The following is an 11,721-nucleotide window of genomic DNA, read 5'->3' on the forward strand; positions in this document are numbered from 1 at the left end:
AGCACAATTTTCCTTTTCATCATTCTCACGAAAGATATTAAAAATATGAAGTGTAAGAGGCAAACTCAATTCCATTTTTTGGTAGTTTTCTTTTATAAACTAAACTAGTGATAAAAAAGAAACAAGAAGATTCGATTGCAATATCTAAAGATATACCTTCAAGCACTCACCTCCCCGGCAACGGCGCCAGAGAAGAGCTTAGTTGATGGGGTATGAGTGCCGCTTACCTAGCTTCCCCGGCAACGGCGCCAGAAAAGAGCTTGATGTCTACTACACAACCTTCTTCTTGTAGACATTGTTGGGCACCCAAGTGCAGAGATTTGTAGGACAGTAGCAAATTTCCCTCAAGTGGATGACCTAAGGTTTATCAATCCGTGGGAGGCGTAGGATGAAAATGGTCTCTCTCAAGCAACCCTGCAACCAAATAACAAAGAGTCTCTTGTGTCCCCAACACACCCAATACAATGATAAATTGTATAGGGGCACTAGTTCAGCGAAGAGATGGTGATACAAGTGCAATATGGATGGTAGATATAGGTTTTTGTAATATGAAAATATAAAAACAGCAAGGTAACTAATGATAAAAGTGAGCGTGAATGGTATTGCAATGCTAGGAAACAAGACCTAAGGTTCATACTTTCACTAGTGCAAGTTCTCTCAACAATAATGACATACTTGGATCATATAACTATCCCTCAATCATGCAACAAAGAGTTACTCCAAAGCCACTAATAGCGGAGAACAAACGAAGAGATTATGGTAGGGTACAAAACCACCTCAAAGTTATCCTTTCTGTTCTATCTATTCAAGAGTCCGTAGTAAAATAACGCGAAGCTATTCTTTTCATTCGATCTATCATAGAGCTCATAGTAGAATAACACCTTAGGACACAAATCAACCAAAACCCTAATGTCACCTAGATACTCCATTGTCACCTCAAGTATCCGTGGGCAAGATTATACAATATGCATCACACAATCTCAGATTCATCTATTCAACCAACACAAAGTACTTCAAAGAGTGCCCCAAAGTTTCTACCAGAGAGTTAAGATGAAAACGTGTGCCAACCCCTATGCATAGCAAGTTTATCACCAAAACATACATCAAGTGGATCACGTGATATCCCATTGTCACCACAATAAGCACGGCAAGACATACATCAAGTGTTCTCAAATCCCTAAAGACTCAATCTGATAAGATAACCTCAAAGGGAAAACTCAATTCATCACAAGAGAGTAGAGGGGGAGAAACATCATAAGATCCAACTATAATAGCAAAGCTCGCGATACATCAAGATCGTGCCATAGAGAGAACACGAGAGAGAGAGAGAGATCAAACACATAGCTACTGGTACATACCCTCAAACCCGAGGGTGAACTACTCCCTCCTCGTCATGGAGAGCGCCGGGATGATCAAGATGGCCACCGGTGAGGGATCCCCCTCCAGCAGGGTGCCGGAACGGGCTCCCGAGAGGTTTTTGGTGGCTACAGAGGCTTGCAGCGGCGGAACTCCCGATCTATCTTCTGTTTCGATGGTTTTAGGGTATATGGGAATATATAGGCGAAAGAAGTCGGTCGGGGGAGCCTCGAGGGGCCCAAGAGGGTGGAGGGCGCGCCCAGGGGGGTGGGCGCGACCCCTAAATCGTGGCCTCCTCGATGCTTCCCTGGCTTGCACTCCAAGTTACCGGGATTGCTTCTGTTCCAAAAATAACTTTTCCAAAGGTTTAATTCCGTTTGGAGTCCGTTTGATATTCCTTTTCTTCGAAACACTGAAATAGGCAAGAAAACAACAATATGGGTTGGGCCTCCGGTTAGTAGGTTAGTCCCAAAAATGATATAAATGTGTACAGTAAAGCCCATAAACATCCAAAATGGGTAATATAATAGCATGGAACAATAAAAAATTATAGATAAGTTGGAGACGTATCATCCCACATTGACGGGTTCTGTAGACCCTTATTCTCTGCCGCCCCTAGAAGCGGCCTCTCCCTGGCCCCCGATTGCTGGTCTGGGCCCCAGTTGGTTTCTGATGCGGAGAACGCGGCCCTTACGGCCCCCTTCTCCGAGCGTGAGGTCTGGGATGCCATCAAGGGCATGAACCCATCCTCGGCGCCGGGACCTGACGACCTCCCGGTTAAATTTTTCCGGACCTTCTAGAATGTGATTAAACCGGAGGTCATGGCCATCTTCGACGAGTTCTGTGTGGGCTCCATCGATCTCGGACGACTCAACTATGGGATCATCTCTCTCATTCCCAAGGTTCCTGGTGCGTCCGACATCCGTCAATTTCGCATGATCACGGTCATTAACGTGATTTTTCGGATCCTAGCCAAAGGGTACGCCAATAGGGTGACCCTGCTGGCTGACCGTGTGATGCACCCCAACCAGTCTGCCTTCATTAAGGGCCGATATATCCTGGATGGGGTCCTAGTTCTTCATGAAGTCCTCCATGAGGTCCGCATCAAACACCTCAAGGCGGTTTTCCTGAAAATTGACTTCCATAAGGCCTATGATACGGTTAGCTGGCCCTTCCTTCGGGAAGTTTTGCTTCGGAAGGGCTTCAACGACCGGTGGATCACTAGAGTCATGCAGATGGTTTCATGTGGTCGCGCGGCCATGAACATCAACGACGAGATCGGCCCTTTCTTCCCCACCCTCTGTGGGGTTCGACAAGGCGACCCCTTCTCCCTGTTTTTGTTCAATATGGTCGTGGACACGCTTGCCTCCATCCTGTATAGGGCGAAAGCTGCTGGCCATATCCGTGGGATAACTCCCCACCTCGCCGGTGGTTCCGGGATCTCCCTCCTCCAGTATGCTGACGACACTATCATCATGGTCGAAGTCTCGGAGACAGACATCTCCAACCTCAAGTTCCTCCTCCTCTGCTTCCAACAAATGTTTGGCCTTAATATCAACTTCGACAAGAGTGATGTTATGGTGATGGGCTACTCCCCCACGGAGTCTTTGGCCATTGCCAACCGGCTTAACTGTCGCCTGGGCTCCTTTCCCACGACCTACTTGGGTACGCCCATTAGTGACTCCCGGCTCACCGTCGCGGACTTGCGCCCGTCCGTGGCCAAGCTCCAAACGCGCATCGAGCCATGGCAGGGGAGGTGGTTATCTAAGGCGGCCTGGACTATTCTCATCAACTCTTCCCTCTCCAGTCTCCTCTTATTTCTCATGAGCTTCTACAGTCTGCATGAGACCCTGCACCATGAGATCGCCAAGGTCCAGTCTCGTTTCTACTGGGAGGGCGACAACGATAAGCAGAAGTATAAAAAGGTCAGCTGGCCGGACATTTGCAAGCCCAGGGAGCAAGGCGACCTTGGCATTATGTGCTCTAAACGGATGAATATCGCCCCCCTCTCCCGTTGGCTTTGGCGCATCTCGCAAGGTCATGGTGGCCTCTGGCTCAACATCATCCAGAACAAATACTTGTGCGGACAGCCCCTCACCTTTTGCCAGAGATCTGGTGGATCCCAATTCTTGCAATCGATTATCCAACTCCTTCCGGTTCTCCGTATCGGGACCTCCATCTCGGTCGGCTTCAGAGCTTCGACTCTGTCCTGGTTTGATCGCTGGGCCGGAGACACCCCCTTCGCGGCACGCTTTCCCAGCCTCTTCTCCATCTCTGTCGATCCCATGATCTCTGTCGAGAGGGCCCTTCTTGACTTAGGGCACCTTGCTTTCCGAAGGCCATTTGGGCCTTTGGAGTTCGCCTCCTGGCGTGAGTTGCTAGACTGTGTTGCCCTCCACGAACCTATGGTGGACGGTGGCCCTGACCAGGTGCACTGGCGCCTAGAGCCATCAGGCCAATTCTCCACCAAGTCTCTGTACCTGGCCATCGCCCCCTCTTCCGCCCCCTCCCCCTCTCGACAGTGTGGTCCATCTGCCTACCTCTGAAGATCCGTATCTTCATGTGGCAATGGATTCGCGGTCGGGTCCCGTCCGGGGTTGAGGTTCACAAGCGGAATGGCTCGGGCACTGGCATCTGCCCGCTTTGTGGTGTCCCCAAAGACTCGAATCACATTTTCTTCTCCTGCATCTCCGCTCAGTTCGTCTGGAGATGCTTTCGCGAAGCGGTCGGTGGAAATTGGTGCCACACCAACTTTCCCGACATATTTGCCGAACTCCAGACATCCCCCTTGTCGTCTCGCCACATTAGGTGGCTTGAGATTGGGGTCCTTACTTGGACCCTCTGGATGAGCCGCAATAAGCTTGTGATCCAGCGCACTCCTCTTCGACGGGCTCTTCAAACTTTCGGGTTTCTTGCAGCTTTGTCGGCCGCTTAGCCGCCCTCAGGACCGCGACGCCATCTCCGCCTTCATCACCGACCTCCGCTCGATGGCCGTCCGTCTGTCGCCACCGCCCCTGCCGCCACCGCCGGAACCAGACTAGACGCTTTCCCCCTCCGGCTTTTTCTTGTTTTTATTCATGGGCTTGTTGAGCTGTGCCCTCAGCAGAACCTTTGTACTGTGTTGTGAGACTTGGGTGTGTGTGTGTGAACTAGTCCTTGTATGTGTGCTCTCTGGCGGTTTGGTTTATTTATAAAGCGGGGCGAAAGCCTTTTTTGGTAATACTACCGTGGGTCACAGCTTGGCAGGTACCAGTTGATTTGATTATAGAGTTCGGGTTACAGGAATGAGGTATCTACGAGGGGAACGCCAAAGAAGGGCCGGAGAGAGCGGATGTAAAAGAAGCCGCAAGCCGGAACATCAGGAGACCACAGACCAGTGCTCGTGCTCGCTGTCTCACAGCCGCAAGCCGCAAGCCGGGAGAACAACGACGTCTTCCCGTGTGAGCTCGTGCTCGGTGTTTCACAGTTGCCCTTCTTGCACCAGCGCATGAAATAGGGGAAGTTGGGGTTGGCAAAGGAGAGTGCCGGGACAAAAAAGGGGAAGTTGGGGTAGAAATACAAGTTTTGCACATAGCGTTAATTTACTCAACGAAACTTTCTGTACATTGGGTTTTGAATGGATGGTGTGATATGGAGTGTTGTCCTAAATCGTCCGTGAAGAATCGTTTGTGTAGCAGTCCTGTTTGCTCAATTACTCCTTTCATCTCTTAGAGCATCTACAATCGGACTTCTCAAACCCGTCTTAAAGGCACAGACATGCCGCCCGGTCACTGACCGATCACAAAATTTCGACCCAACCGGGCCTCTCCAACCGCCCTCAAACGCCCGGACTAAACAGCACCCCTCATATCCAGCCCAAATATGGGGCGGATATGGGGCGGTCTGGGCGCGTCCGGGTGCGCCCGCCACGTCGACTTGGCCCAGCCTAGCCCACGCCTGCCCCACAAATATCACCATCCGGAAAACCCTAGACCACGGTCAATCCGAACTCCACTACACTCCCCTCTCCGTCCACTCCACTGTCGATCCCCTCCAAAGGCATCCGATGGCCGGCGACCGAAGCAGCGCTGCCTATGGTGGGGACTCTGGCTCTGACAACGACTGGTCTAGCCTGTTGCGTGAAGCGGACCCCGATGATGTGGAGGAGGTTGTCGGTGTCAAAACCGGTAGATCTCAGGTAGGGGGGCCCAAGTTGTATGTCTGAGGGTCGATGGTAACAATGATCAAAAGAACACAGTGTTTACCCAGGTTCGGGCCCTCTTAATGGAGGTAAAACCCTATTCTAGCTTGATTATATTCGATGAGTATAGGGGTTACAAGAGTTGATCTACCTCAAGATCGTAATGGCTAAACCCTAGCTTGGCTAGCCTATCAATGTTATGATCATGCCTTCGATCTAACCCTCTGGTTTATATAGATACCGGAGGGGCTTAGGGTTGTACAAAGTCGGTTTAACAGAAAGGAAACAGTATATCCGGACACCTAAACTTTCCATCCACGCATACGGGAGTCCCCACCGGACACGAGAGGTGGTCTTCTTCTTGTATCTTGACGGCCCATTAGCCCGACCCATACTAGATAGACTGGACGCCCGATGACCCCTTAGTCCAGGACTCCCTCAGTATCCCCTGAACAAGTTTTCAATGACGATGTGTTCGTCATGCAGATTGTCTTCGGCATTGCGAGGCGGGTTCCTTTAGCTTTCCTCCATAAAAGTATTGTATTCGACTTTGCATAATTAACACAACCCTTAGCCGCGAAGGCAGTATATATAAAAAATAGGAACAGTGTTGATACGTCTCCAACGTATCTATAATTTTTGATTGTTCCATGCTATATTATTATCTGTTTTGAATGATTATGGGCTTTATTATACACTTTTATATTACTTTTGGGACTAACCTATTAACCAGAGGCCCAGCCCATATTGCTGTTTTATTGCCTGTTTCAGTATTTCGAAGAAAAGGAATATCAAATGGAGTCCAAACGGAATGAAACCTTCGGCAACATGATTTTTTGGAAGATTATCATCCTGGAGACTTGAAGATCAAGTCAGAAGATCCTCGAGGAGGCCACGAGATAGGAGGGCGCGCCCCCCCTACTGGGCGCGCCCCCTGTCTCGTGGGCCCCTCGAGCACCTCCCGACCGACTTCTTTCACCTATATAAGCCTACGTACCCTAAAAACATCGAATATCAAGATAGATCGGAAGTTCCGCCACCGCAAGCCTCTGTAGCCACCAAAAACCTCTCGGGAGCCCGTTCCGGCACCCTGCCGGAGGGGGAACCCATCACCGGTGGCCATCTTCATCATCCCGGCGCTCTCCATGACGAGGAGGGAGTAGTTCACCCTCGAGGCTGAGGGTATGTACCAGTAGCTATGTGTTTGATCTCTCTCTCTTGTGTTCTCTCTCGTGTTCCCTCTATGGCACGATCTTGATGTATCCCAAGCTTTGCTATTGTAGTTGGATCTTATGATGTTTCTCCCCTTCTACTCTCTTGTGATGAATTGAGTTTCCCCTTTGAAGTTATCTTATCTGATTGAGTCTTTTATGAGAACACTTGATGTATGTCTTGACATGATTATCTGTGGTGACAATGGGATATCATGTGCCTCTTGATGTATGTTTTGGTGACCAACTTGTGGGTTCCGCCCATCAACCTATGCATAGGGGTTGGCACACGTTCTTGACTCTCGGGTAGAAACTTTGGGGCACTCTTTGAAGTACTTTGTGTTGGTTGAATAGATGAATCTGAGATTGTGTGATGCATATCATATAATCATGCCCAAGGATACTTGAGGTGACAATGAAGTATCTAGGTGACATTAGGGTTTTGGTTGATTTGTGTCTTAAGGTGTTATTCTAGTACGAACTCTTGAATAGATTGATCCGAAAGAATTACTTTGAGGTGGTTTCGTACCCTACCATAATCTCTTCATTTGTTCTCCCCTATTAGTGTCTTTGGAGTGACTCTTTGTTGCATGTCGAGGGATTGTTATATGATCTATCTATGTTATTGTTGTTGAGAGAACTTGCTATAGTGAAAGTATGAACCCTAGGCCTTGTTTCCTATCATTGCAGTACCGTTTACGCTCACTTTTATCGCTTGCTACCTTGCTGTTTTTATAATTTCAGATTACAAATACCTTTATCTACCATCCATTTTGCACCTGTATCACCATCTCTTCGCTGAACTAGTGCACCTATACAATTTACCATTGTATTGGGTGTGTTGGGGACACAAGAGACTCTTTGTTATTTGGTTGCAGGGTTGTTTGAGAGAGACCATCTTCATCCTACGCCTCCCACGGATTGATAAACCTTAGGTCATCCACTTGAGGGAAATTTGCTACTGTCCTACAAACCTGTGAACTTGCAGGCCCAACAACGTCTACAAGAAGAAGGTTGTGTAGTAGACATCAAGCTCTTTTCTGGCGCCGTTGCCGGGGAGGTTAGCGCTTGAAGGTATATCTTTAGATCTTGCAATCGTATCTTTTTGTTTCTTTTTTTATCACTAGTTTAGTTTATAAAAGAAAACTACAAAAATTGAGTTAAGTTTGTCTCATACGCTTCGTCTTTTTAATATCTTTCGTGAGTTTGATGGAAAGGAAAATTTTGCTCAAGTGCTAGAAGAAGAATGCATTAGAATGTTTGGTACTATATCTTGAATTATGAGCATGATTGCAATGTTGTTAGTATGAATTCCTTGAATATCCATGATGCTAATGATATGCAAAGCTACAAGCTTGGGGATGCTATGTTTGATGAATATGGTATTTTTTGTCCCCCAAGTTTTGATGAGAATATTTATTATGATGAAAGCATGCCTCCTATTTATGATGATTATATTGATGAAAGTGGGTTTGGAAGAGTGTCAACTTTAGGTAGTATTGATCCCACTATTTTGGAGGATGTTGAATCTTATTGTGATGAACATGAAAGTGGATTTGGAAGAGTGTCAACTTTATTTAGTGATGATTCCACTATTTCGGAAGAGGTTCCAATTGATTATGAGAACAAAGTTGCTATCTATGATGATTATTGTGATGACCTGTATGCTATTAGGAATAATGATAACCATGAAACTTGTCATCATGATTTTAGTTTTCAATTGGATTATGCCTCACATGATAATTATTTTGTTGAGTTTGCTCCCACTACTATTCATGAGAAAAAAATTGCTTATGTGGAGAGTAGTAAATCTTATATGCTAGTAGATCATGAAAAGAATGCTTTAGGTGCTGGTTATATTGTTTAATTCATTCATGATGTTACTGAAAATTATTATGAGGGAGGAACTTATGCTTGTAGGAATTGCAATAATATCAAGTTTCCTCTCTATGTGTTGAAAATCTTGAAGCTATGCTTGTTTTGCCTTCCTATGCTAGTTGATTATTGTTACCATAAGTTGTTTGCTCACAAAATCCATATGCATAGGAAGTGGGCTAGACTTAAAGGTGCTAGTCATATTATTCATGATGCTCTCTTTATGTTTCAATTCTTATCTTTTTTGTAAGCATCATTGTCATCATCATGCCTAGCTAGAAAGGCATTAAAAAAGCGCTTGTTGGGAGACAACCCAATACTTACCCTTACTGTTGTTGTGTGTTAACATGATTATACTACTGTAGTAATCATGTTTTATAGCTTTTGTTTCAATAAAGTGCCAAGTAGAACCTTTGGGAAGACTTGAGTGAAGTTTATGTGATCTTGCTGTAAAAAACCGAAACTTTAGCGCTCACGAGATTAGCTGCCATTTTTTACTGGAGAGTTATTTTAGGTTTATTATTTTTTCAGATGATTAATAGACAAATTTCTCAGGTCCATAAATTTATTTCATAATTTTTTGAGTCCCAGAAGTATACGTTTGGTACAGATTACTACAGACTGTTCTGTTTTTGACAGATTCTGTTTTCATTGTGTTGTTTGCTTATTTTGATGCATCTATGGCTAGTATTAAGTGGTATGAACCATAGAGAAGTTAGAATACATTAGATATTACACCAATATGAATTTAGAATGAGTTCATTAAAGTACCTAAGTAGTGGTTTTATTTTCTTATACTAACGGAGCTTACGAGTTTTGTGTTGAGTTTTGTGTGGTTGAAGTTTTCAAGTTTTGGGTAAAGATTCGATGGAATATGGAATAAGGAGTGGAAAGGGCCTAAGCTTGGGGATGCCCAAGGCACCCCAAGGTACTATTCAAGGACAAACAAGCAACTAAGCTCGGGGATGCCCTGGAAGGCATGCCCTCTTTCGTCCTCGTTCATCGGTAACTTTACTTGGAGCTATATTTTTATTCGCCACATGATGTGTGTTTTTCTTGGAGCGTCATTTTATTTTGCTAGTATTTGCTTGCTGTTATTTATATTAATGTTTTGCATCTTTAGTTTCAATAAAAAAAGTCAAGGATAGCCTTTGCCATGCCTATTTTGCTAGTATACATGTTGCTGTTTTAAAACAGAAAGTTTACCGCTGTTGCAAAAATTCCCTAGAAAATTCAGAGAATGGTATAATGTTGAATCTTTTTGCATATTAAGATATGATAAATTTATTACAGTGGGAATTTTAGTTTATAATTTTTGGAGTCAGGGAAGTATTGATACTCTTGCATTCTTTACAGACTGTACTGTTTTGGCAGATTGCTGTTATGTTTGCATTGTTTGCGTATGTTTGCTTGTTTAATGATTCTATTTGAGGATAGGAGTATTAAATATGCAGAGGCATTTAGTATTCAATGTTGAATAATAATGTTAGTAATATGTTACAGTAGAAGATGATATGGTTTTGCATTGGTTTATACTAACCTATCTCACGAGTTCTTGTTGAGTTTGTTGTGAATGAAGCTTTTGATAAAAAGAGAAACCATGATATGAGAGGAATTAAGGAGACACAAAAGCTCAAGCTTGGGGATGCCCAAGGCACCCCAAAATAATATTTCAAGAAGTCTCAAGCATCTAAGCTTGGGGATGCCCCGGTAGGCATCCCACTTTCATCTTCGGCAATCATCGGTTAGTATCAGTTGCGCCTGAGTTTTTGCTTCTTCACATGAGTTGTGCTATCCTTGCATTGTAATTTTATTTTGCTTTGCTTTCTGTTTGAATAAGATACCAAGATCTGAAATTCTTTAATGAGAGAGGGTCTTTGCATAGTTGCATAATTATTTTGACTACTCATTGAACTTCACTTATATCTTTCGGAGTAGTTTGTCGTTTGCTCTAGTGCTTCACTTATATCTTTTAGAGCACGGCGGTGGTTATATTTTGAAGAAATTTCTAGTCTCTCATGCTTCACTTATATTATTTTGAGAGTCTTAAACAGCATGGTAATTTGAATGAAAACTATCATAGGAAGTGAATTGGATGCTATGATCAATATGTTGCTTGATAATTGTTTTGAGATATAAAGTTAGTAATGTTAGAGTCATGCTAGTGGGTAATTATGAAATTGAGAAATACTTTTGTTGAAGTGGGCAAGTCCCGTAGCATGCACGTATGGTAAAAGTTCTGTGAAAAATTTGTTGCATGAGGTGCTCTTTTGATTGTCTTCCTTATGAGTGGCAGTCGGGGACGAGCGATGGTCTTTTCCTACCAATCTATCCCTCTTGGGGCATGCGTAGTAGTACTTTGCTTCGAGGGCTAAGTAGACTATTGCAATAAGTATATGAGTTCTTTATGACTAATGTGAGTCCATGGATATACGCACACTCATCCTTCCACTTTCCTAGCCTCTCTTATTACCGTGCAACTTTCGCTGGTATTGAACCCATTATTTACCTTCCTCAAAACAGCCACCATACCTACCTATTATGGCATTTCCATAGCCATTCCGAGATATATTGCCATGCAACTTTCCACCATTCCATTTATTATGACACATTCCATCATTGTCATATTTCTCTTTGCATGATCATGTAGTTGACATCGTATTTGTGGCAAGGCAACCTTCATAATTTTCATACATGTTGCTCTTGATTCATTGCATATCCCGGTACACCGCCGGAGGCATTCATATAAAGTCCTATCTTGTTCTAGCTTTGAGTTGTAATTCTTGAGTTGTAAATCAATAAAAGTGTGATGATCTTCATTATTAGAGCATTGTCTCAGTGAGGAAAGAATGATGAAGACTATGATTCCCCCACAAGTCGGGATGAGACTTCGGACTTTTTAAAAATAAAAGAGGCCAAAGAAGCCCACCAAAAAGAAAGAAAAAAAAGGGGGAAAAGAAAAAAAAATTAAAAAAATAAAGAAAGAAAAAGAAAGAAGAAAAAGAAAAAAATGAGAGAAAAAGAGAGAAGGGACAATGCTACTATCTCTTTTTCCACACTTGTGCTTCAAAGTAGCACCATGATCTTCGTGATAGAGAG

The sequence above is a fragment of the Triticum dicoccoides genome, chromosome 4B, assembly GCF_002162155.2.
Source record: "Triticum dicoccoides isolate Atlit2015 ecotype Zavitan chromosome 4B, WEW_v2.0, whole genome shotgun sequence".
In the NCBI taxonomy this organism is placed as follows: domain Eukaryota; kingdom Viridiplantae; phylum Streptophyta; class Magnoliopsida; order Poales; family Poaceae; genus Triticum; species Triticum dicoccoides.